The sequence below is a fragment of the Petaurus breviceps genome, unplaced genomic scaffold (genome assembly GCF_028583685.1).
Source record: "Petaurus breviceps papuanus isolate PSGF00001 unplaced genomic scaffold, PetGlider_PUasm1.0 186, whole genome shotgun sequence".
NCBI classification, from domain to species: Eukaryota; Metazoa; Chordata; class Mammalia; order Diprotodontia; family Petauridae; genus Petaurus; species Petaurus breviceps.
Genome location: NW_027185798.1, coordinates 40,603,777 through 40,627,716, shown reverse-complemented (window position 1 = coordinate 40,627,716; position 23,940 = coordinate 40,603,777). Strand labels below are relative to the sequence as shown.

The 23,940-nt window shown below is 41.3% G+C and overlaps 1 protein-coding gene and 1 long non-coding RNA gene across 3 annotated transcripts in view; one reads left to right on the top strand and one right to left on the bottom strand.

Annotated features, from left to right (window-relative positions):
* Positions 1-7,374, bottom strand: part of NGF (nerve growth factor) — an 85,746-nt gene extending 78,372 nt beyond the window's left edge. The window contains exon 1 of the mRNA XM_069090273.1: positions 7,123-7,374. The gene's annotated coding sequence lies outside the window, so the exon portion shown is untranslated. The remainder of the gene's footprint in view (positions 1-7,122) is intronic.
* The window catches only part of LOC138162161 (uncharacterized), a 445,118-nt gene that overhangs the window by 209,287 nt on the left and 211,891 nt on the right, over positions 1-23,940 (top strand). The window lies entirely within an intron of this gene.

Below are 23,940 nucleotides of genomic sequence, written 5' to 3'. Positions count from 1 at the left end.
GAGAAAAGGAAAAAATGGAAACCCAGTGGCACCAAAATGTGAAGTAATTTGCCCAAAGTACTATCACAGAATCAGGATTCGACTCCAAATTCCATTCTATTGTTCCTTATGCTACTTAAAGGCCAGGGCCGCATTCCTAGCACGTAGCACAGCTAGCTCAATAAATGTTCTTTGGCACCTGTCAATCTATGCTTTTTCATCTGAGGCTGTGTTCCCTTCAGGAAAATGAGCAAGCATTCATTGTACCATGCTTCATTCCCAGGCAATTAGAACTACCTTGACTCATATTTCTTGAGGGTGAGGTGAGGAAGGGGGAATAGGGAGGGCCAGAGACAACACTGGACTATTGGCTTATTACCTTTGATGAATCTGTGATCTCACTAATGTGGGTTCTCCCTCTATTGATGCAGAACATAAGCCACTCATATCCTTTCATATTGTATGACTGTGTCCACCCACTCCCATATATCCTCCACAGGTGGGTCCACCCAACAATCCAGAGGCCTTCCTCTAGTTCACAGGATCACAGATTTGAACCTGAAAGGGACGTTAGTGGCCATCTAGACTAACACCCTCTTTTTGTGGGGTTGGGAACCAAAGTCCAAATAGCCGAATGAAGAAAGCAACAAAACCCAGTGACAAAGTCAGGATTCAAACCCAGATCCTCAGAGTTCAAACCCAGTGTTCTTTCCAATGCACTATGTTCTCTTGACATCGAGTGAATGCCAATGGAGCATGTGGGCTTTTACTCCATGACTGGCCCACTTTCTTTTCAGTGATTCACTTTAAAAGCTTAACAAATGCTTTTCATTCATTCATTTTTTATGTGGCTTCTCTTGCGAAATTCTTGGATGTTAATGTTTATCATCATAGGTACAGAATGGCTGAGTCTTTTGATCGAGGTTTTTCCATTTCTCTTGAGAGAGATGGGCATTCAATGTAAAGAATGTGCTACAACTGATTCTAGATAGGGAAGTCATAGCTGTCTGAAACACACCAAGGCAATTCAGCACATCTGTACCAGGGAGCTAATATTTTGTGGTTACTTGGAAATGATCACTGTAGTATAATGGATTGTAAATTTCCTTATAGTAAAAGGCTACTGTGGTAAGTCTGGACATCAGAGCCCATTCATCCACTATCTCATCATAGTTAGCCAATTTGGGGGCTTTTTGGTTTTCAGAAAAGACCACTGATGGGCCCTAAATCTCTCAAACTTCTCCTTAGCCCAAGAATAAATTTACAGGGAAATTCTGAGTTTCTGACTCTGAATCCAAAGACAAGAAGGAGAAGGAGGAAGAAGAGTAAGAGAAGAAGAAGAAAGAAGACTTTATACACTACACAATCAATTAGGTGCTTGGATAATTTGGAATAACTATTGAGAGGGTGACTAGGAGAAAGTGTGGTTCTAAGGAAAGAGCCCCTCGATTTGGAGGCAGAGAATGTGGGCTCCCATCTCAACACTGTCACTTATTACCTGCACTGTTGAGAAGCGGAAGGGAAAGATCTTAGTCTGGGGGAGGGGCTTGTTGGGAGAGTCACTGCCTCATGGAAGCAAACAGACACCCCTGGTGCAGAGACTCTGGTTAAGATGCTGCTGGTGAGGCTTTCACGTGAGCAAGGAGCTGCCCACTTTCTGCAATTTCTGTTTTATCTCATTAATTGCCCTAAGAGCTAGTTCTTACCAGCTGTCCCCCATCATCATCTTCTCTTCTCAATAAATATCAAACATCTCCTGTTATTGGAAATCTCATTCCCTGGGACTATATTCCTTTTACTCATTTCAAAGATGAAGACCCAAAGACAAGTCACTCAAGCTATTCTTGTCCTTTTGAGCCATCCTGGGGAAGGTAGTAAATAGGTGGAGGATGGGAAACTCCCAGGCAGTTTCCTAAGCCTCCCTCTTCACTGTAGAAAAGTACCCTAATTGGAAAATTAAATGGAACATTATGGACTCTCATTAATTCTAACAGCTTGTGCCCATTTTTATTCATGTCTCATGGAGATGTATGAATCTTGTATTAATTGGCCTCAGTAGTAGGGAAGGTTTTACTTGGTTAATGACTCAAAGGAAGTAAGCCTCTGGTGAGTGACTGAGTGTGATCCAAGGTAGAATTTCCTCCTCATATCAACACTGTAGACATGAGGGTGGGTGCAAACAGGCTGCTTGTTTCCCTCCCCAACATATAGTAGAAAAGACAACTGCTAAATTATAACCTCTTCTCTTTCCATGTCTCCTTCACATTCTTCCCACCCTTCCCTTGTGCCCCATTCCCAATATTCTCTGGTTCCGCTCTCCCTGGAGTCAACCACCTGCAGAAACAACGACATATGCTGACGGTAGAATCACTGGACTGGACTGAATATAGATGTCATTTTGGGGGGTAGGCCTAAAAGGATCTGGATTCTGAAGTCTCAACCAAGTTATTAAAATCTGGCAATTAAAAAAAAATCTTTGTTTCTCTTGCTTTGGCTTAGCTCTGTTGCTGGAAGTCCTTACCTATTAGGGATAAATGCTTCCATTCATGGGATCAGAAATTTAGAACTTGTTGGAAGTTTAGAGACTTCCAACACTTCACTCTTCATTTTACAGTGAAAAGGACATTGTCCAGATTAGGTAAAATGACTTCAAAAGGTTACAGATGTAAATTGGGACTCAGCTCTTCTTCTTACAAGTCTTTCTTCTACCAGTTCCTTGGATTTTGATTTTTTCCCCTTTGAATATTGATGTGTATCACAGTCAGGTTGGCCCATATTATTCTTGGAATTCAGGCATTTGCCTGTCTTCTAGTTGGTGAGTAAACAAGGCCCCATTGCAATGTATAGGCTCTAAAAACCAAACCAAACCCACATCTGAATTAGTGCTTATACTCATTTGTTAGTGAAAACTCTTTAAAACTGCTCAGGGAAAAGACATGTTCTGGTGTGTGAATGTTTGATCTGCAAACTCAGTTACCTTACTAAGTGAATGAATAAAAAAGTCACAGGTACTACTTAGTCTTAATGCTTAGCATACAAATACTGCACCACAAGCAAGAGGCTGTCTGTGCTCATACAGCTTACAGTCTAATTAGGATGGAGTGTCCCAGGTGGGATGTTTTGATTTGGGAAGTCGGGAGGCAGATGATTGACAAATCCTTTCCAGGAATGATAATGTTGACAGTTTTGTACTCAAAGCTAGAGGGTAGAACTCTGGGGAGTGTTTGCTACTGAGGTCTGGGTCTCACTAAATGTAGAGAATTCTCACCAATCAGGAGTCCAACTGGACAGCTGGATTGAGGCAAAGGCAAAGAGGATAGAGTGAGATTGGATGTCATGAATGTGAGCAGGGAGAGGTATCCATGGGTTTGATTTCCAGAAATGTGATTTGGACTCCAGGCAGTCCTAACTGTACCAAGATCAAATTCAGGTCGGAAAGTAGAAGTATGTATGATAGGTGTCACAGGTATAGGCTGCATAATCAGTAATCTAGTGTGTTATAGGGGGGTTCTTTTTTTAGGGGGTGGGTGATGTGCTGAACAAGATGACTTCCAAGGTCCTTTCACATTCTTAAATTTGGTGATTCTGTGAGTTTTACTGTAGTTGTACCTAATGATTTATGGGTTGAGAGGGAAAGTGGACTCTCAGAGAGAGGTATCATGGTGAAAGGAAGCTTCAGGTAGGGATGACGTTATTGTACTAGCTGACAGTTTTGTACTTTTGCACCTGCTTCTGGAGGATAGTGAAATGAGGCACAAAGAGGAAGCACTTCTCCAGGTCCTCATCCTGAGACAAAGACCCATCTGCCCCATCCTAGTTACGGCTCTAACCTTAGGTCATCCCTTTGATAACTTCCTAAAGCACATACGGTAGTTATAAAACCAATAATAATAAGGGGGCAGAGCCCTTCTTCTAATGTGCAGAGAGAAAGTTTGATGTCAGCAAAAGATATTAATGTCTTTCATGAATTTCTAAGTCCCCAGATTTTTTACAGAAAATCCTGGCTTCCAATGTCAGCTTTCACTGCTTTTGATTTTAGTATCTGCTGGGGTCCCTCCTTATCCATCCCTCAGAAGTGAACCCCTTCATATGGTGAGGAGCACTTCTAGTGCAGTCCTTAAAGGTAAACCCTTCATATGGTGACTAGTGTAATGGAGTGGCTGAACCAGTTTTCTGTGATGTCTGCTCTGTGACCAGACAAACCAAGTGGCCACTAGAGTGAGAGCATTCCACAGACATGGTGTGGATAATGCTTGATATCCAATTCAAAGAGCAAACTTCTCAGTTTTTTTTTTAGCAGTCTACACTCAATAACCATGAGAAACTTTCCTCAGGCTCTTCCCCTGCCCTCCTGGCAGCTAGGGGCCTTCCTTTTGCCCTGACTCCCAATTCCATCTGAGTCCAGTACTCAGGGGATTGGGTGGGAAGCAACTGCATCAGCCTGAGTCTGGAACCTGCCCCTGCTCCCACAGGAATCACTGGGAATATTTGGGGTGGAATAAGAAGAGTTGAGACGGGAGTTTCATTTTCCCAGAAGTGATTAGGAAAGAAGGGTTACAAGGGATGCCTCAGGTTAAGGTAAATTGGAAGGAGGAGGTATGGCTCCTGTGTTTTGAAGGGCCTGGGAAGGGCAGGAGATAGTAGTATTCCTCTGTGGTCAGGGCCTTGAACATGGGTTTATAGGATCAGCTAGTCAGTCAATAAGCATTTGTTAAACACCTATTGTGTGCCAGGCACTGTGTTAAGAAACAAAAGACAGTCCTGGTTCTCAAGGAATTCACAATCTAAAAACAACTATGCACAATCAGAGACAGACAGGATAAATGGGAGATAATCCACAGAGTGAAGGGAGGGGACATTAAAGGGGATTAGGAAACTATTCTTTTAGAAAGCGGAATTTTAGTTGCAACTTAAAGGAAATCAGGGAATCCAGGTGGTGGAAATAAGGAGAGAGAGGATCAGGCATGAGGAACAGCCAGAGAAGATGCCTGGAGTCTGGAGCTGGAAGGGACCTCAGAGGTCATCTTGTCCAAGCCCCTCATTTTACATGAGAAAGCTGAGGACCACAGACGTTAAATGATTTGCCCAATGTTACACAGGTAATAAGTGTGAGGGACCATTTTCATTGTACCAAACTTCTTCTGAACTGTTTATAAAATTAAACTAAACTAACCCCTCCCCCAAAGAAAAGGAAAGGAAAAAAGAGGGAAGTCTCCCTATCACTTTCCCCACTCCCAACCCCCCTTAACACAGTCCTTAGACTTCACATCACCCTTTAGAGACCTCTCATCCATTTCAAATATGCTCTCCACCATCATTTTATCAGTTTAAAAATGTAGGGGTTATCAGTGGGAATTCAGTGATTTGGATGGGGAAAAGCCCTCATTTCAAGGTAGGCCCTGAAGTTTACAAGAGTTTGGGGACTTACATTTAAGTTCAGGAAAAGGAATACACCTTCCCTCCATGCCCTCTCTCCTTCCCTCCCAGTTCCCTCTCTGCCTTTTTGCTATCGGGTGTTTTATTTTATTTTTTTCTGCTGACAGACAACTACAGTCTTCATCGATAGCCCCTGGCTAGGAAATGAAATGTGAGCAGCCTATATTGATACTTGGCAGTGGGAACAAAAGAGGCCCATCAGGTTAACTGAACATACTGCTCATTTGGGAGTGTCCGAGTTCACCTGACCAAGGGAGAGAGATAGGGACAGAATTTAGAGAAAGACTATAAGATCGGGGCGTTGTCCAGTCGGGCACATGGTAGGCATTTAATAAATGTTTATGGTACTGAATAAGACCAGAAATTCCTCCCTCAGGGCAGGTGTGGGGGAATGTCACCAATCCCTGGATAGTCTTGGTTTAGATTCTCTGGAGAAGTTGCTTCTGGCTTTTGCTATCATTCATTATTTCGATCTAGTTCCTAGTTCCATAGCTGGAATCCTAAGTAGGGATCATGACACACCACACTCGGTGAGTGAGGGTCTGAGGACATAGGCAGAGCAACTGATAGTCATTGCCTTACAATCAGATTACATATCGAGAGCAGAATCAGTGAAGATTTCACTTCTTTTGTTTCCAGCTGGGACGTGTACTTCGTTTCTCTTAATACCCCAAGCACCCAAAAGGCTTTGCTGTAATAGACTTTAATGCTTGAAACACCCATAAATTATCCTCCAAACTGTTACAACTTCCAATCTGGAACGACTTGGAAAAACCAGCCGGGCAAGCAAGATCTTTTTTTAATCTCTCACTTTTTAGGAGCACAGAAAGTTAGAGTAGCAAACCCTTTTCATCATTATCTGGGAGTTGTGTTCTTAAGGAAAAGAGTAGTCTCAATCAGCCTGAAGTAAACTACTCTCGGGTGTCGTTTCCTGACCCTGAAGTCTCTCTCTTTCCCTTTTTCTGTCGTCCCTGATTTAGCTGAAGACCGTGGTGTCACGTCAGCTAAGCCTCCCCTGCACCTGGCAGCACCCGGCAGGGAAGGATGTCCCAAGAAGGAGGAGCTGAAGCCTTGGCTACCTCGGTCAGTCACCTGAAGGTGCCCGTGGCGTTTTTTAAAATGAAAAGGCTGGCGTAGCCCAACCCTACCGCCAGTTTCTCGACAGCACATCAGCGTTCCCATCCCCAGAAGTGAGCCTTTGACCTTGGGCACCACCAGAGTCCCTGAGCTCAGGAGGCCAGAGACCTGATCCCTCAGGGTCCCAACTGCTGAGGTGGGAGAAGCTGGAGGGGGACCAGAAAGGGAGCATTAAGCCGATTTCTTGGCTTTGAGCTGAGCTTTTCGCCTCACCTGGGGAACCCCTGGGACCGCGCTGCCTTAGGGCAGCAGGGTTACTTTCCAGACTCAGACCACTCTCGTGCACTCGCGAGCAAAGCACTCTACCTGCCTCTCCCAAACCTTCCGCGGGATGAAAGCCAGTGGCCCCCGCCCCCACCCCTCACAAATTCGCTCCTTCACTTGCAGGTTTCTCTCGCCAGGCTCCGCGTGCCCGCACAGAAGCCTTTCCAGGGCCTGCGGGGTTCGCGGTGCGGAGCGCAGCTAAGGCGCACACAGTGGAGCTATCGGAGCCTGGCGAGATCCGCGTACCCCCAGCCCAGTGTGGCTCTCCAGCCGCTCTCTCGACAAAGTGCCGCCCGGGACACTCACCTTGGGTCTGTGCCTCCAGATGCCGGGAGCCTAGGGGTTGCCCAGAGGGTCGGAGATCTCGCTGGACCCGCGTCCGTAGACACTCTCCCAGGCGAACACAGCCATCCACCCTGTCCCAGGTCCTCGCCTTGTGCGCCTCTGCCCGTGCGCTGCAGTGCCGGTGCTGTGGGGCAGTCCTGACTCACTCGGAGATCAGTTCCCCTCGGGCTCGCAGCGCTTTCTGCTGGAGTGGCTGGCTCACGCTCTCCTCCTTAGCATTTTTTTATTTTAGTCCCTCCCCTTTCAGGCTGCTCAAAACCTCCCCCCCCCCTTTCCCGCCCCAACCCCCACCCCAGCACCTGCTCTGACTGACTGTGAAGGGTTGTCTGCTCCTAAAGGAAAGGGTCCCAGGGCTAGTCCAGGGTTCCGAGACTAGGAGGGCTGATCGATCCCAGGCCAGTGCCAGCTCCAGGAGGCTTCGGAAGAGAGTAGAGACATTGTCTTTCGTTGTCACCACCTCAGGCAGTGTGAAAAAAGGAGAGGTGAAGGGGCTACATCCAGGTTTGGGAGGCCGAGGCTCTCAGGGGCACACAGGGCTAGGCGTTGTGTTTGGGGAGGACTGGGTTATGCTCTTTTAAACTCCCAGGTTTCCCTGGTTGACCTCTACTCCCTCGTCCAGCTTGCTAGCCTCTGGCCACGTGAGCCTCAAGGGTGGGCACGCACTTCTCTGCACCCCTCTCTGATTTTCGAAGGTTAATTCTTCTTCCCTGACACTTCAGAACTGATCCCTAGGAGAGAGACCCTGAGGGGCGTTCCCACCAAACGGAGGTTCCTAATGGATCCCTGACGCGGGGACTGCTAGCCAGGACTATAAAACTCATGGAAGAGAGACCCCGAGTTTGGGAGAGACATAGTGACAGAAGGCAAAGGCGTGACTGAGGGACGACCACGGTCTATTTGCCAGGGACTGGCGACGCCAAGGTGGAGAGAATAGGTTCTCTGCCTCTAACTAGAGTGACACCCCCTCTCGGCTCACACATGTACACTTCACAGCCTGCCCCCACAACCCAATAGCTCGATAAACCTCTCTTTGGAGCTGTTCTCCACACTCCTTCCTTGGTTCCTTCTGTCCCTTTGTGTGTGGAGCGTTCTTGGTTAAACCCACAATTTCTGCCTCGTAGCTCCCTTTCGAAAGCCAAGCTGGAGGGGGTTTGGTTGGTTGCCTGGGCTCAACAAAGCCCCACGTGGCCCAGCCAAACTTCACAGACCGTGCCAAGGGCCTGCTGGCACATCACCCACTGCTGTGCCAGGTTTTCACCAGTGTGAACTATTGAAGGGCCAGAGTTATCCCCTCCTGGCCCCCACCGACCGACCCCAGGGCTTCTAGGACTCCTATTTTATTCTAATCTTTGAAAAAATCCTATTCTTTCCTGGTTTCACAGGCTGTTAGATTGTTAGATTGGTCAGTGGTTGGGGCAAGGGGTCGCTTTATATAGTCTTGCTGAAGTACAGCAAAAAGACACACTGCTGCTAGCCAAATTGTCTCTTTGTATCTGTCTCTGTGTCTCTGTCTCTCTGTCTCTCTGCCTCTCTGTCTCTGTCTCTTTTTCTCTGTCTCTCTGTCTGTCTCTTTCCCTCTCTCCCTCCTCTCTCCTCCAGATGCCTACAGGTGGTGGAGATATTTTTGATTGATCTCACTTTCAGTTTTCCTTTCTCAGAAGCTCCAATGAGGCCTGAGAAGGGGAGGGAGGGCTAAAGTGCTATCCTCTCCCAAGACCCTTTACTTGCCACACCCTGGACCTGCAGGCTCTTCTGGTACTGGGCAGACAGGGAAAGTGTTTCCTTTGGCATACTGAAGAAGCTGGGAAACCTTGAGACCTCAGATAAAGTGGCATCTTTGTGAGTTCACCTCCTTTCTCCAGTACTTTTTGGGACAGGGTCAAAGATGACCAGGCCTATCCTAACCTGCCCACCTGTGAAAGCAGAACCGTGGAGCCTCCACTGCCAATTGGCAATGCTGATGAAAAAAGGAGGGCACTGAGGGAGTGACCAAAGCCTGGAGGAGGATTCAGAATTTATCTCAGTTTTTCCAGTCTTCTTATCTCTGGAAACTGGAGGTACCAAAAAGCTAAGCAGTGTTGTATTCAATGGCAAGAGCCCTGAATTTGGAGGCAGATCAGGAGACTAACGAGTGCCTTTAGGGTAGCAACTGTTTTCTGTGTTTTCTTTGTGTCCTTGGTGCTGAACACTGCCAGGTGTTACAGTGGATGGCCTTAGATCCTTAGCTATGTGACTTTGGACAAGTCACTTAATCTCTGTTTGCCTCAGTTTCCTCATCTGTAAAATGAGGATAACAACAGCACCTACTCCCAGAGTTGTGAGGATTAAATAAGACGATTGTCAAGTACTTGGCAGAGTGTCTGGCACATAGTAAGGGTTATATAAATGGTATTATTGTTATTATTTTAAGCAGCTATTATATGCTAAAGATTATAGGCTAAGAATAGCTAAGGATAACAAAAAGACAGAACAGTCCCTACCCTCAAGGACATCTTTCCTGAAATCTTTGTCCTAGTCTCATACTGTACTCCTTAACTAAATGACATTCCATTTCCCACCACTCTGTGTTTGCCCAGGCTGTTAACCATGCCTGGAATGCTCTTCCTCATCACTTCTGCTTAGCATAACCCCCAACTTCCTTCTAAGCTCTGATACATTTGACCTCCTGTGGGAAGTCTATTCTGATTCCTCTACCTCCTCCTCCTGGGAAATGACTTTCATTTACTTGGTATATGTATCCCCTCCCCCATATAAAATTCATTAGGATGAAGTCTATTTTGTATTCCAAGTGTCTAATACAGTGCCTGGCACGTAGGATTAAGGTAGAATTACACCTGTGATTTCACTGATACAGGGACAAGATGGGGGTTTCATAAATTATTTTTGAATGAATGAGGGAAGACCATTACATTCTATAGGAGGAGACAAGATGTCCACAGATAAAATAATCTAAAATAGATACAAAATAAATACAAATTGATTTGAAAAAAGGACTAACAATTGCAGGAAGCAGGAAAGGTTGCTTGGATGTGGTAGCACTTCACACTAGCCTCGAAGGGAGGCAGGCAGTTATTGGATGGAATTTGACTGGACCAGAGGCTGGGGCCATGAATCTACATCCCAGCTTTGCTGTTTACCGCCTTTGTAATTGTGGGCAAGGCACTGCACTTTTGTGCCTCTCATTTTTGTCATCTCTAAAACGAGGGTGTTGAATGAAATTATCTTTATAATTCCTTTCAAAACAATTCTAGCTTGACTATTCCATTGCACAGCTAGGAAAGCCAAGGCACAGATATTCAATGCTTTTTCCAAAGTCCTGTATCAAAAGAACTAAAGCCAGTCTTTTACCTCAAACTTCCTAGCTATTCAGTATAACTTTACTGTCTCTTGGAATTATAGATTCAGAGCTGAGGCCTTGGAAATCACCTGTGAAATCACAGACCAGAGAGGTTAAGTAATTTGCCAAAAGTCACACAGGTAGTAAAAGATGCAGAGTGGGCATATGAACCCAGGTCTTTTAACTTCAAAACCAGGGTTCTTGGCTCTGTACATTAGTGAATAAATAAATTACTTATTGGGTAATATATTCTCACTTCATCCTTTCCATAATCTTTTGAGGAAAAAAATAGTGCAAGTGTTACTAACTCAAGGTTGCATATGGAGAGAGTGTGGTATAATGAATGGAGAGAGCCAGCCTCAGAACTAGGAGTCCTGTCTTTGACCTTTACCAGTTCTGGGACCCTGAGCCAATCATTAACTTCTCCATATTTGAGGGAATTCTCTAAGGCCACCAGTTGCAGAGAGAAGGTTCTGTTTTATAAAGGTAGAGGGAATTTCTCATACCAGTGCAATCTTGGGTTCTATCCTTATCCATTTATGGATGAGGAAAATGAGTCTCATGGAGGTTAAGTGATTTAAGATTCCTCACCTAGTATATGACACTGATACTCAAAATGAAAGTCTTCCAAATACAAATCCAGTATCCCTTTTATTAAACCACATGGATATACATGGTGAAAATATGAATGGGGATTGAGGTTGATATTAAACCATAGTGTCTTCATTTTTACTTAGTTATCATCATCATCACAATTCACACTTAGCCAATATTTTAAGGTATCCTTAATATTGCTTATAACAACCTTGTGAGATACATAATACAAATACTAGATTCCCATGATGCCACTAAATGTGAGAGCCAGGATTTAAACCAGGGTCTTCCTATTACCTCTAGGATCAAATACAAAATCCTCTGTTTGGCATTCAGTCCTTTATAACCTGTCCCCATCCTTTCCAGTCTTCTTCCACCATATTTCCAGCCATGTACTCCTCTATTCAGTGACACTAGCCAGTTGCTGTTCCTTGAACAAGATACTCCATCTCTCAGCTCCAGGCATTTTCTCTGACTTCCCTCCATTCCTGGAATGCTCTCCCTTCTCATCTCTGCCTCCTGGTTCCTCTGGCTTTATTCCAGTCCCTGCTAAAATCCCAACTTCTACAGGAAAGCTTTCCCAATCCCTCTTAATTCTAGTACTTCCTCTTTATTATGTCCCATTTATCCCATATGTAACTTACCTGTGAATATCTGATTGTTTGTTATCTCTACCATTAGAATGTAATCTCCTTGAAGGCAGGGACCATCTTCTGCTTTTCTTTGTATCTCCAAGGCTTAGCACGCAGTTTAGGTGCTTAATTCACGCTTATTGACTGACTGGCTGAGCTATCTCCTGCCAAAGGATTAGAAGTTGGAAGATTTCTCCCACTAGTGAGTGCTGTTTGAGATACTGTCTTTATTTCTCAAGACTTCCCCATTTCTGAGATGGGTTTTTTTCAGAGCAGTCCAGTCCAGCCCAAACCTTGTAAATTAGCAGGGTTTGCAGGTGAAGGCAAGAGGTTCAAGGAACACCATAAATGGTCCTTTCTGCATTGGCATCCTCACAGTCAACATTATCCATTAGGAAATTTATAATATTCAAGTTTAATTAAACAAAGGCATTTTTAGACAATAGGATATTATTTAGTTCTTCACTCATGTCATGTATAAACTTGTCTAAAGGCAATAGCTCAACCTTTTGTAGTAACTGCCCAAGAATTTGGGGATGAAGTTTAAACTTTAGATGAACAGAGAGTTCATTTTTTGAAGGTGGAGATTCAGTACATGTGGCCTCATGAGTGTCATCCTGAAGGATAGACAGGATTTTGAAGCCATGAGCATACTAGACTGTTTTGGTTTTCTTTCATGTGCTAGACAGGAGAGGACCTGGGAAAGGAGGGAACTGAGGGATGACTATAGGGCAGCTCCCTACTCTATGTGTTTTTCTTGGGAGTATATACAAGGACCTACTTAGTGCTGCTGCTTACTAAATGACCATGAGCCTGAGATCCTGGGACCTGATCCCAACCTGCTACTTACCACATGGGTGACCTTATTGGGCAATTCATATAACCTCTTTGAGACCATTTTCTCATCTGTAAGACAAAAGGGTTAGACTAGAGATCCCTCTGAGGTCCCTTACAACTTTAAATCTGTGAAATGATATGAAACTTACCCTCTCCGATCCTCAGTTTCCTCACCTGTAAGATTGGGATAATACCTCAAAGGATAGTAGGGAAGAATGTATTTTGCCTTCTTATACTGTCCTCCCTTTCATATTTTCTGTAGTCCCACTTAAGTATCTGACTTCTGTTCCTCACAGCACATGCATGCCCTCTCTCTTGCCTTGGCAGATTCCCTGTCCTCCCCACCCCCATGTTTTCCTCTCCAAGGTTACCTTGTATCTGTTTTGCATGCATTTTGAAGATAAATATGCTCATAATTATACATATATGTACCTCTATGCATGTGTATATTATAAATATATATGTACATATACATATTTAGACTTAAACATAAATAGATGATAAAGGAAGAGACAGCATGTGTGTATATGTATAATATACACCTTGTCTCTCCCATTAGAATCTAAGTTCCTTGCAGGCAGGGCCTGTTTTTTGTCTTTGTATCTCCAGCACCTAGCACAGAGCCTGCACAGAGCAGGCACTTAATAAACACTTGCTCTATTGACCTCAAATTATTGTAGAACTGTCTCAGTATTTCAAGGATCTGTGGTTTTATCTGGCTGGCAATCCTTTCACTGTATCACATCACAATCCTTCCAAAAGTTAACAGACAGTTTTTGTGAATTGTTGTCTCCCTACCCTTACTTTTATAAATTAAAAGAAAACTATCATTTATTGGATGCTCTTCAGATGATAAACCTTTCTGAATGTAGCAAGCCTTCTCTTTGAGGGACAGGCACAATCTATTGCTGGCTTCATATCTGGGGCCCTTTCGGCTTGATAGAATCTACTAGAGCCTATATTCCACCAACATAGCCTTTAAAGAACTAAGAGTTCCCCCTCTGACATGACAAGGCCTTGGAGGAAGATATCAGTGGAGCCTACTAAGAGTATAAGCTCAGGGGATGTAAAGTTGAACAGGGATCTTTGAAATCATATTGTCCAAATGCCACATAAAACTGAAGCATAGATCCGTTAGGGGACTCTCAGTCACAAAGGCTATGGGTAGCAGCCTCAGGACTGGATCAGGGATGTGCTACAATCAGAAAGATTGCTAACTTTTCTGAGTCAGCCTTTACCCCTCAGAAATCAGCAAATGGTATAAATTGAGGCTGCATTTATTGTTTTTTTGATTTCTAGACTTAAGAAAGTGATAGAGAAAATGTTAATACTATAAATTAAACTTAAAAGTGTGTCCTGCATACATTCCCTCCCCACTCTATTTTTCTGGTATTTAAAAATTTACCAGCACATCCTTGATTCGAAACCAGGTTCTCTTACTCTTTTTGACATTGAAAAACAGAATATCATAAATGAAAGGGAATTCATATGGAAAGCATAAGGTATTTGATAAGTTACAGAGGGAATTTGGCGTCATATTATGCTACTCATTGGAGGAAAGGAAGAGATTAGTAACCAGCCACAACAACTTGGGTAAGTGAGGCTCAATGTCTGTTATTAATAATAATAGTTAACATTTATATACCACTTTAAGGCTAGCCAAGTGTTTTGTATTCACAGTAACCCTTTGAGGTAGATAATATCCCATTTTACAGATGAGGGAACTGAAGCAGAGATAAGTTAAGTATGAGTAAAAGTCTGTCAATGACAAGAGGTGGGATTTCAACTTCAGTCAGCCTTACTCCAAGTCTAGCACTCTATGATAGAAATTCATTGCTCTTTCTTGAGCTGTTGAATACAGAAATGGTGAGGGGAGGAGTTGGTGAGGAAGACTTCAAAGCCAAAGGAATAGTAGTTGCTTCAACGTGAGATTGACCTGTGAGATAGCCAAGATGCAGACAGGAGGGTACACTAGAACCAGGACTGAAGGCATCAGTATATAAAAGGGATCTCGATACCCTTCATTCCGTCCTATGTGAGTCGATTAACACTTTTAAATTTTGTTGAGAGAAACATAGATTTAGATAGTAGTGCATGTGGATTGGTGATAGCTCAAATAAAGCATATTTACCATTTGAGACTCCTGGACCAGAATATCCAAATCCAGCTGGGGATATGGAACACAAATACTCTAAGAGAAGAACAGATGTGCTCAGCTCACTGAACACTAACCCTTTTGAGATAGAGTTGGGGTATTCAAGCCAGGATCCTTTTCTGCAGCACTTTTCATCCTCAAGGGAAAGAAATGGGGAAAAAAAATTATATACCGCATATGGGTTGCATAAGGTGCAAGCACTGTGCTAAGTGCTTTTACCAATATTATCTCATTTGATCCTTGCAACAACTCTGCAAGGTAAATGCTATTATTCTCACCATTTTGCAGTTAAGGAAACTGAAGCAAATAAGAGAATCAGTGACTTACCCATGTTACACAGCTAGTAAGTGTCTGGGGCCAAATTTGAATACAGGTCTTCCTGACTCTAAGCCCAGTTCTCTACTGTGAGTCAGCTGCCTCTGACACTCAGGGTCTATGAATTTTCTTTGGCTGTTTGATTAAGAACAGTGTCCTTAATTTAACACTTAATAAATGCTGAAATTGATGAATAAATGTATAAACAAATGTATAGATAAATAAATAGAATAAATTTATAGCTATCCTTTCCCCCCTTCCAACTCCCCTCCACAGCATCTAACACAATACTTTGCTTATTGCATATGCTGGCTGTTATACTTATTTTTAAGAAGGAAGATGAAAGATTCAGAAAACTATAGACCAGTAAGTTTAGCTAAGATTCCTAGCAGAATTCTGCAGAATATTTTTAAAGGGATGGTCTATGAGCATCTAGAATAGGAAACAGTAATCACAAAGAGACTCCATCAAGTACAGTTCATGCCAGAATAACTTAGTTTTTTCTTTTTAACAACATTTTAAGAATGATAGATCAAGATGATGCTGTATATGTGGTTTACTTGGCAAAGAATTTAACAAAATTTTTGGAAATGGAGGCAAGATGATAACAGGGTTATGTGGCTTTGGAGCTAGTTGAATGACCATGTCTATGAAGGAGTTATCAATAGCTTGATAGCAGATTGGAGGAAAATCTCCAGGGGAAAACCAATGGGATCTGAGCTTGACCTACAGACTTGGATGACATACTTATAAAATTTTTGGATGATAAAAAACTATATAGGGATCAGGAACATGTTTAATGACAGAATCCTTCCCCCCAAATTTTTCTAATTGAGCCTCATCCTACTCCTCTGGGACAAGACGCTACACTTCCCCCAGCCCTGGTAGTCTGTATTACCAAAAGCCTATAGGGAATCTCTATCTCATAAGTGTCTGACCACAAACTAGGGTGGATGTATGACCCATTTCCTCTTGTTTCTCACTTTTTTTTTCTCCCAATTATGCAATCTCTTCTGTCCTATTCCTTCCTCCAAAAAGACAATGATTCATATGTGAGGAAATCAGAAAATTAGTCCGTTATTCATCAATTCAACAACCACCTTTGTTTATCCAGAGTGTTTAACTTTCCCTGAAAGCTTTAGCCCCTTACCTCTGATTTATCCTTTGTTCTATTATCTTGTAAGTCAATGTTTCTTCTCCCCTCCCCCATAAAACAATAACTCATGTGTGCATACATATATGTGTATATATGTATATATGTACATACACACATGTGTTCTTGTGTGTGTACTTGGTACAACTGATAATTGTACCTATTTATCTTTCTTGTTGTGTTTGGGGGTATTTGTAGTTGAAATAATTTGCTCGCTTCTATTTTGTTGCTGTTTTTCAGGGATGCCCCAAATCTCTTCTTCTTGTTCAGTTTGCAGCATATGTTGTTTGGGGTTGCAATTTGAGCTTTATTGCTCTTTGGAATACATTTTTCCAATCCCTTCTCTGATTTCTCCTAACTACAGAATTATTCTTTTATCATATCTGAAAATCTTTCTCCTGGTGGTTTGCAAAAATTGTTGCTTGTCTTTGAGATTATTAAATTTGATCACTACATATTGTGGGCATTGAAATTTGGAGCTTTATTTTGGGAGCAATTTGTGGTGTCTCCTGATAGATGATTTGTTGACTGTATTCTTAAGTTCCATATAGTTTTCATGTCCTATTTCCTACATTATGGAATTCAGGCTTTTTGATTTGTCATGTTTTTTTTTTTTTCTGGAAGACCTAAGATCCTCTATTTCTCTGTTACCATCCAGTTTTCAAGGCCAGTCACCTTGGCTTGTCTATACACAATTCATGGGTTCTTGACGTCTAACAATCTGCTTCCTTTTGTTTTTCCTCTGTCAAAATTTCCTCCATTTTGGAATTTATCTGTTGGAAATCCAATCTCTTTTTCATCCTTCTATTTCCTTCCAGAGATTCTCTATCACAGATTCAATTTTCCTAGTCTGCTAATTATGCTTTTAAATTCTGCATTGAGAACCCCATTTTCTGCATTGAGAGGTCTGTTTTTTGAAAGGCTAAATTCATTCATAACTTATTTTATGCGGTTTTGTTTTTCTTTTCAACCATTTTGAATTTTCTTATTCTTCCATGCTATCTGGGGAATAAACAGGACTCTGTTTCTCATCAAGCACTATTGGTTAACTTTCCTTCATATTGCAATATTTGCTAATCATACTTTGATTTCTTTGTGGTTTTACTCATTTTTCCTTCTGTTTTTAGTATCTTCTTGTCTGTTTGATATTTGTGATCTTGGCACTTAGTAACGCTTTCCCTCATGATATCATTGGTGTTTCAGCTTTTTAATTATATTATATGTTATTCATTTTCTGTCCCCACCCCTTATACTGGTGTCATAGACCCCTGTGGTTTGGTTGCAGCCCCTTTGTAGAGAAAACATGGAGTTTCCAGTCATGGTCCCTGCCATGAGTAACCTCCAAGTGACTGGACTGGTGCCAGCTGGGTTTCCTGCTCCTTTTCCTTAATGTCTGTCACAACCATCTGGGAAAAATCTACTTTTAGCCCCTCATTCCCCCTTTCTCATTCCCTTCTTCCCTCTCCCCCTTTCATTAACATGGTTGGGCACAATTATTGTCTGTTGCTTGAGGGTAAGCACATTGAACCAGTCATTGTAGTCCCAGACTTGACTGCCCTAGGGTCAGGCCTCTAGTCAAAAGGCGGAAGATTTTCAGTTCACGGGAATCTCCCCAGTCTATCCTTATTTCATGTGACTAGGCATTGCCAGTTTCTGTTGCTTCTTAGAGGATAGGGATGAGGGCAATTGAGCAATCATGTTAGCTTTGGAGGATGATGGTCTCTACTCTGAGTAACCTCCAGGATGTGAGACTAGTCCCCAGCTGGGTTTCCAGTCACCTTTCCCTAAGGCCAATGCAGCTGCCTGCCTGACCTAACTGTTTAGCTTGTTTGCTTTTCTCTCTTCTCTCCTCTTTTCCTTCACTTGTCTGGAAAGAGTCAATATTTTCTATTTCTTGTTGGATAGGGCATTTTAATAGAGTCACTGCAGCATGGGGAAGCTAGGGTGGCATAGTGGATAGAGTGCCAGGCCTCGAAAAGACCCTGACATTGGGAAATAATGAAGGCAAAAGGAAAAGGGGAGGGCAGAGAATGAGATGGATAGATAGTGTCATGGAAGCAATGAACATTTACTTGGACAAACTTCAAAAGAGAACGAAGGATAGAAGGGTCTGGCAAGTAAAAGAATAGAGGAGGTAAAAAGACCTGAGTTCAAATTCTGTCTCAGACAGTTATTAACTCTATGGCCCTAGGCAGCTAGGTGGCACAGTGGATAGAGTGTTGGGCCTAGAATCAGGAAGACATCTTTCTGAGTTCAAATCTAGCCCCAGACAATTTCTAGCTATATGGCCCTGAGCAAGTCACTTAACCATGTTGGCCTCAGTTTCTTCATCTGTAAAATGAGCAGGAGAAAGAAATGGTAAACTACTTTAGTATCTTTGCCAAGAAAACCCCAATGAAGTCATGAAGAATTGGACATGACTGAAAACAATAACTGGCCTTAGGCAAATGATTTAATTGTGTCTACTTCAGTTTCTTCAACTATAAAACAGAGGTGATGATAACATCAACCTCATAGAGTTATTGATGCTGTGAGGACCAAATAAGCTAATATTGTGAAGCACTTAGCACAGTGCCCAGAACATAGAAGAGTCAGACATGACTGAAATGAATAAACAATAGCACTTAGTAGGCATTTAATATTTGTTTATTCCCTCCTTTCTTCCTATCTGAGTCTGTAATGATGGTGGTAGAGGGGTAGAAAGGGAGGCATAAAGTGACACCAATTATAGTTTTTAGAAGACGCACACACATGCATCTATTGGCATTCTAAATATGAGATTTCTGTCTGTTCATCAATGAATTGCCATATTGGCAGAGGAAATGAATTATATGAATATTGAATTTTTATTATAAATAAAATCAGAATAAAAGAAGTTGCAAATAAATGAAAACATAGCTCATTAATTCTTTTATGGAGATAAAGGAGTTGATAGTTATTGTATCATGGACCCAAAGGCAACAAGAAATGTAATTTTGTGAAACATTTGATCATCTCATATTGTCTCAAGTATGTAGAGACAACCTAAGGATCATGGGTCTCTGAGAGGAGTGTGGCAAGTAAGAACAAAAACAAAAACAACTAAGCCATAAACATTATAATGAAAGAAATTATACATGAAAATTATAGGAAAATACAAGAGATTATAGAAAGCAATGCCAATCAAAAGAAACCATAGATCATCTGAAGAAGAGAAAAAAGCAACCTATGCTGCAAACTCTTAGACATATAGTACTTAAATAAAACGAATTCAATAACAAACAGTGAATTCTGCAAGTGACAAGGAGAAAGACCTTCCGATATAAATGATAGGATATTAAATTAAGACAAAACTCTTCTGTATCAACCAGAAATACAAAAAATGAGTGGAATAATGTATTCAGAAGAAACAAGGAATTCAAGATACAATTGAAGGTGGCATACCTTGCAAACCTGGGCCTAACCATCAATTTAAAAAGACTGATGTTTAATAAAAGAGTGATATTTGAAACACACCTACTAAAAGCAAAATCAAAACAAATAAACAAAAAACCCAACCCATAGACATGAGTAGATTATTTACTTTGCAAACACTCTGTAACTGAAATACAAGAAAGATATATAAATATAGCCACCAAGAGAAACACAAATAACAAAATAAACTAGTCTACAAACTAACATGTGGAACTTATTACATAAGTTTTTTTCTTATTCTTTTTCTTTTTAAAATGTTATTTTAATTATACAGCATGTCTTAACAATAAAATGATTTTAAAATACAGATGTATCTACTTAACATGTTATCTTTTTCAATTAATATTCTCCATTCATTCCCAATAATAGTCATATAAATGGCAGTCCTGACATATTAAGGCAATATGCTGAAATTACTATTCACTATTGCATAACAATAAATTAAATGTAAATAAATGTGGTGTGTCATAGCATGAATATTCTTCATTTTTACTGTTTTTTTTTCTTTTTTATTAATCTGTTCTTTCTCCTACCCTCCCCACTGAGCACATTTTTTTCCTTTTTTTTTTTGGAGGGCAATTGGGATTAAGTGACTTGCCCAAAGTCACACGGCTAGTAAGTGTGTCAAGTGTCTGAGGCTGGATTTGAACTCAGGTCCTCCTGACTCCAGGGCCCCCACTGAGCACATTTTTTAAAGCCCCCAGAACACACAAAACTGCACAGTCAGTTAAAACAAATGTCTACATTGGTCATGTTCAAAAGTATATGTCTTTAAAAAAAAAAAAAAAGAAAAAAGCATACCTCTTTCTGCATCTTAAGTTTGTTACCTCTCTGTGAAAAGGTGAGTTATGTATTTTATCTTTCTTATTTTGGACTCATGATTCATTTTGTATTGATCAGAATTCTAAAGTTTTTGACTTTATAAACACTCTATAGTGTTTTTAGAATTGTATAAATACTTCTCCTAGCTCTGTTCACTTTGTTTTGCATTCGTTCATAGAGCTCTTCCTAGTTTCCTCTGAAACTGTTCATTTCATCATTTCTTATGGTGCATTAATATTCCATTCCATTCCATTATCATAATTCGTTTAGCCATTCCCCAATAGGAAACCATCCTAGCTTCCAATTTTTGACTACTATGAAAAAGATTAATATACATTTAATTATTTTAAACATATAAGCCTCTTTCCTCTTTCTTTGATTTTCTTGGAGTATAAGCTTAGTAATGCTATAGCTGAGTCAAAGGGTATACACATTTCAGTAATTTTGGTGGCATAGTTAAAGTTCCTTTCTGACTGGACCAATTCAAAGTTCCACCAATAGTACAGTTGTTGTTCAGTCCTACTCAACTCTTTGTGACCCCATTTGGGGTTTTCTTGGCAAAGAAACTGGAATGGTTTTCCATTTCCTTCTCTAACTTATTTTGCAGATGAGGAAACTAAGGCAAACAGGGTTAAGGGAATTGCATAGGGTCACACAGTTAGTAAGCGTCCTAGGCGAGATTTGAACTCGGGTCTTCCTGACACCAGGTCTGGCACTCTTTCCATTGCACCACCTAGCCACCCCCAATAGCTCAGTAGTAAAGTCTGTCTTCCTGCAATGCCTCCAGGACTAATCATTTTCCTCTTTTGCAATCTGTCAGTCTGATAGATATAAAGATATAAAGCCTTAGAGTTTCTTTAATTTGAACTTCTCTGATTATTATTGATTTGGAGCATTTTCCCCCAAATTTGAATAACTTCATTTGAAAACTTCTTATTCATATCCTTTGACCATTATCTAGCAAAGAATGGTTTGCAGTCTTATAAATTTGGCCCATTGCCTTGTATGTCTTGGATGTGTCTTTTATCAGGCATACGGGAGAGAGATTATGTGGTGGTACTCTGCTCCGATGTGGTACTCAGGCCACATCTGTAATACTCTGTTCATTTCTGCATACCTCGTTTTAGAAAGGACATTGACAAACTACAGAAGATAAAGAAAGGGCAACTAGGTTGCAAAAGCCCTCAATACCATGGGGCATGAAGACAGGTTGAAGAAACTAAGAATGTTTAAACTAGTGAAGAGAAGGCTTGGGGGGCAAAAGAGCTGACTCTAACTGTTTTAAATTGCAGAAGAGAATTTTTTTTCTGTTTGTCCCCAGAGGGTAAAGCAGGAACAATGAGGATAATTTGCATAAAGACAATTTTAGGTTTGGTATAAAGAAAAACCTCCTGACAGTTAGAACTATCTCAAAGTAGAATGGCCTACAGCAGGAGGTTGTGGGTTCTCCTTCACTGGGAGGTCTTCAAGACAGCTTGTGGCAGATGTTAGAGAGATTTTTGGTCAAGTACAGATGGTATTTAATGGTTTCTAAATTCCCTCCCAAATATGAGGTTTTGTGATACTTGAATAGAATGACATTAATAACTGCTGAAGACTAATAAAACTAATAATGTCATTGACACACATTGACAAATCCATGGGATTTGTTTCCAGAAGATTTGAGCCCAGGTCAGCCACACCTGGGAGACTTAACATAATTAATTGGTGATATAGTGGATAGAGTGCCAGGCCTGGAGTCAGAAAGACTCTTCTTGAGTTCAAATCTGGGCTCAGACACTTACTAGCTATGTGACTCTAGGCAAGTCACTTAACCCTGTCTGCCTTAGTTTCTTCATCTATAAAATGAGCTGGAGAGGGAAATGGCAAACCACTCCAGTATCTTCACCAAGAAAACCCTAAATGAGGTCATGAAGAGTTGGACCCTGCTGAAATGACTGAACAATAGCAGTCAAATCAAGGGGGCTTTTAATTGAAACTGGGGATGGAACATTGGGAGATGACATCACGTATATCATACAAAGGATTACAGTAAAGACAGTGCCCAGAAATGTATGAGTGTAACTGGGGAAAATGTTGGAAGTAATATTCATAGTTCTAGATAACTGTATACAAGTGGGTAGAAAATTGGGAATAAATGAAATGGATTTGAACTTTTAACACAGAGAGACAAATACAACTTCTAAGGAATCCCTGAGACTTGATAGGATAGGATTCCTGTCTGAAATATAGCAAAAGGAACATATCTGATAGAAATAGCAGAATAAAATTAATGATTTGGATAAAGAAAAAATGCATGTTAAGGAGGAATCACAGACCAAATCGAACGAGATAAAATGGAATGGGGATAAATGAAAACTAGTGTACTTAACTTCAAACCATTAGTTGTGCTAAAAATAAAAAATGGGTGAGATGTGATTTGATGGAATTTCCTCTGTGAAGGATGTAGCTTAGCAAGCTGGATAGGAATCAACAGTGTAACACAGATCACACACACACACACACACACACACACACATTCCAACCTAATATAATTGCAGTAAAAGGACAGCATTCAGAATGAGGGAGGGAATAGTTCCAGTGCAACTCTGTCCTGGTCAGACACCATCTGTTGAATTTGTGTTCATTCTTGGGAACCACATCTTAACAGGGCTGATGATGCAAACTGTAGTGGTCCAGAAGAGAGTGACACAGTTGTTAAGAGTCTTGGAACCATGTCATACAAACCAAGTCATATAAATTCATTAAAGGAACTGGGACTGCTTAGACAGGAGGTGGCAGATGGAGTAGGTGCTGTCAGAGGACAGATCTAGGGTCTTGGGTAGAAGTTACAACAAGTCATGTTTTAGCTTGAAATATAGAAGAGATATGCTGGAATTAAATTCTAACTAGCTTGTGAGAGGCAACTGTTAAATTTTCAGTATGGCCTTTCATACCTTAGAAAATGGCAATCACCTAAACCAGTGTTTGATTTATTGTTTTGTTGATTGTCCAGATTTAAGAAAGTGCTAATAATGCAAATTAAACTTAGAAGTATGTGGGCATACTTTTTCCCCACCCAGAGATCCTGGTTGTGAAGATTTTACTAGCATACCCTTGAGTTGCTCTATAAATATTGTTTGAGTCCAGGAGCAGTGGATGAGGCTCAGGAAATGAAATCATCACCAAATTGGAGGTCTGACAGAGGTGACTGTAGGTTACTACTACTACTAGTACTAGTACTACCACTACCACCACCTCTACTCCCACTATTCCCACTACTCCTACTAATTACTCCCATTACTCTTACTACCACCAACACCAGCAGTACTATTAACTGTCATTTATATAGCTCTTAGCACAAAGTTTGACACATGAGAAGTGCTGAAATATGTATTAACTAATTGGCTTTTCAAATTGTTTTGCATGCATTATCTCATTTAAGCCTTACTACATCCCTGAATGTAGGAAAGAAAGTTCTAATAAGTGGAGTTATCTGCAA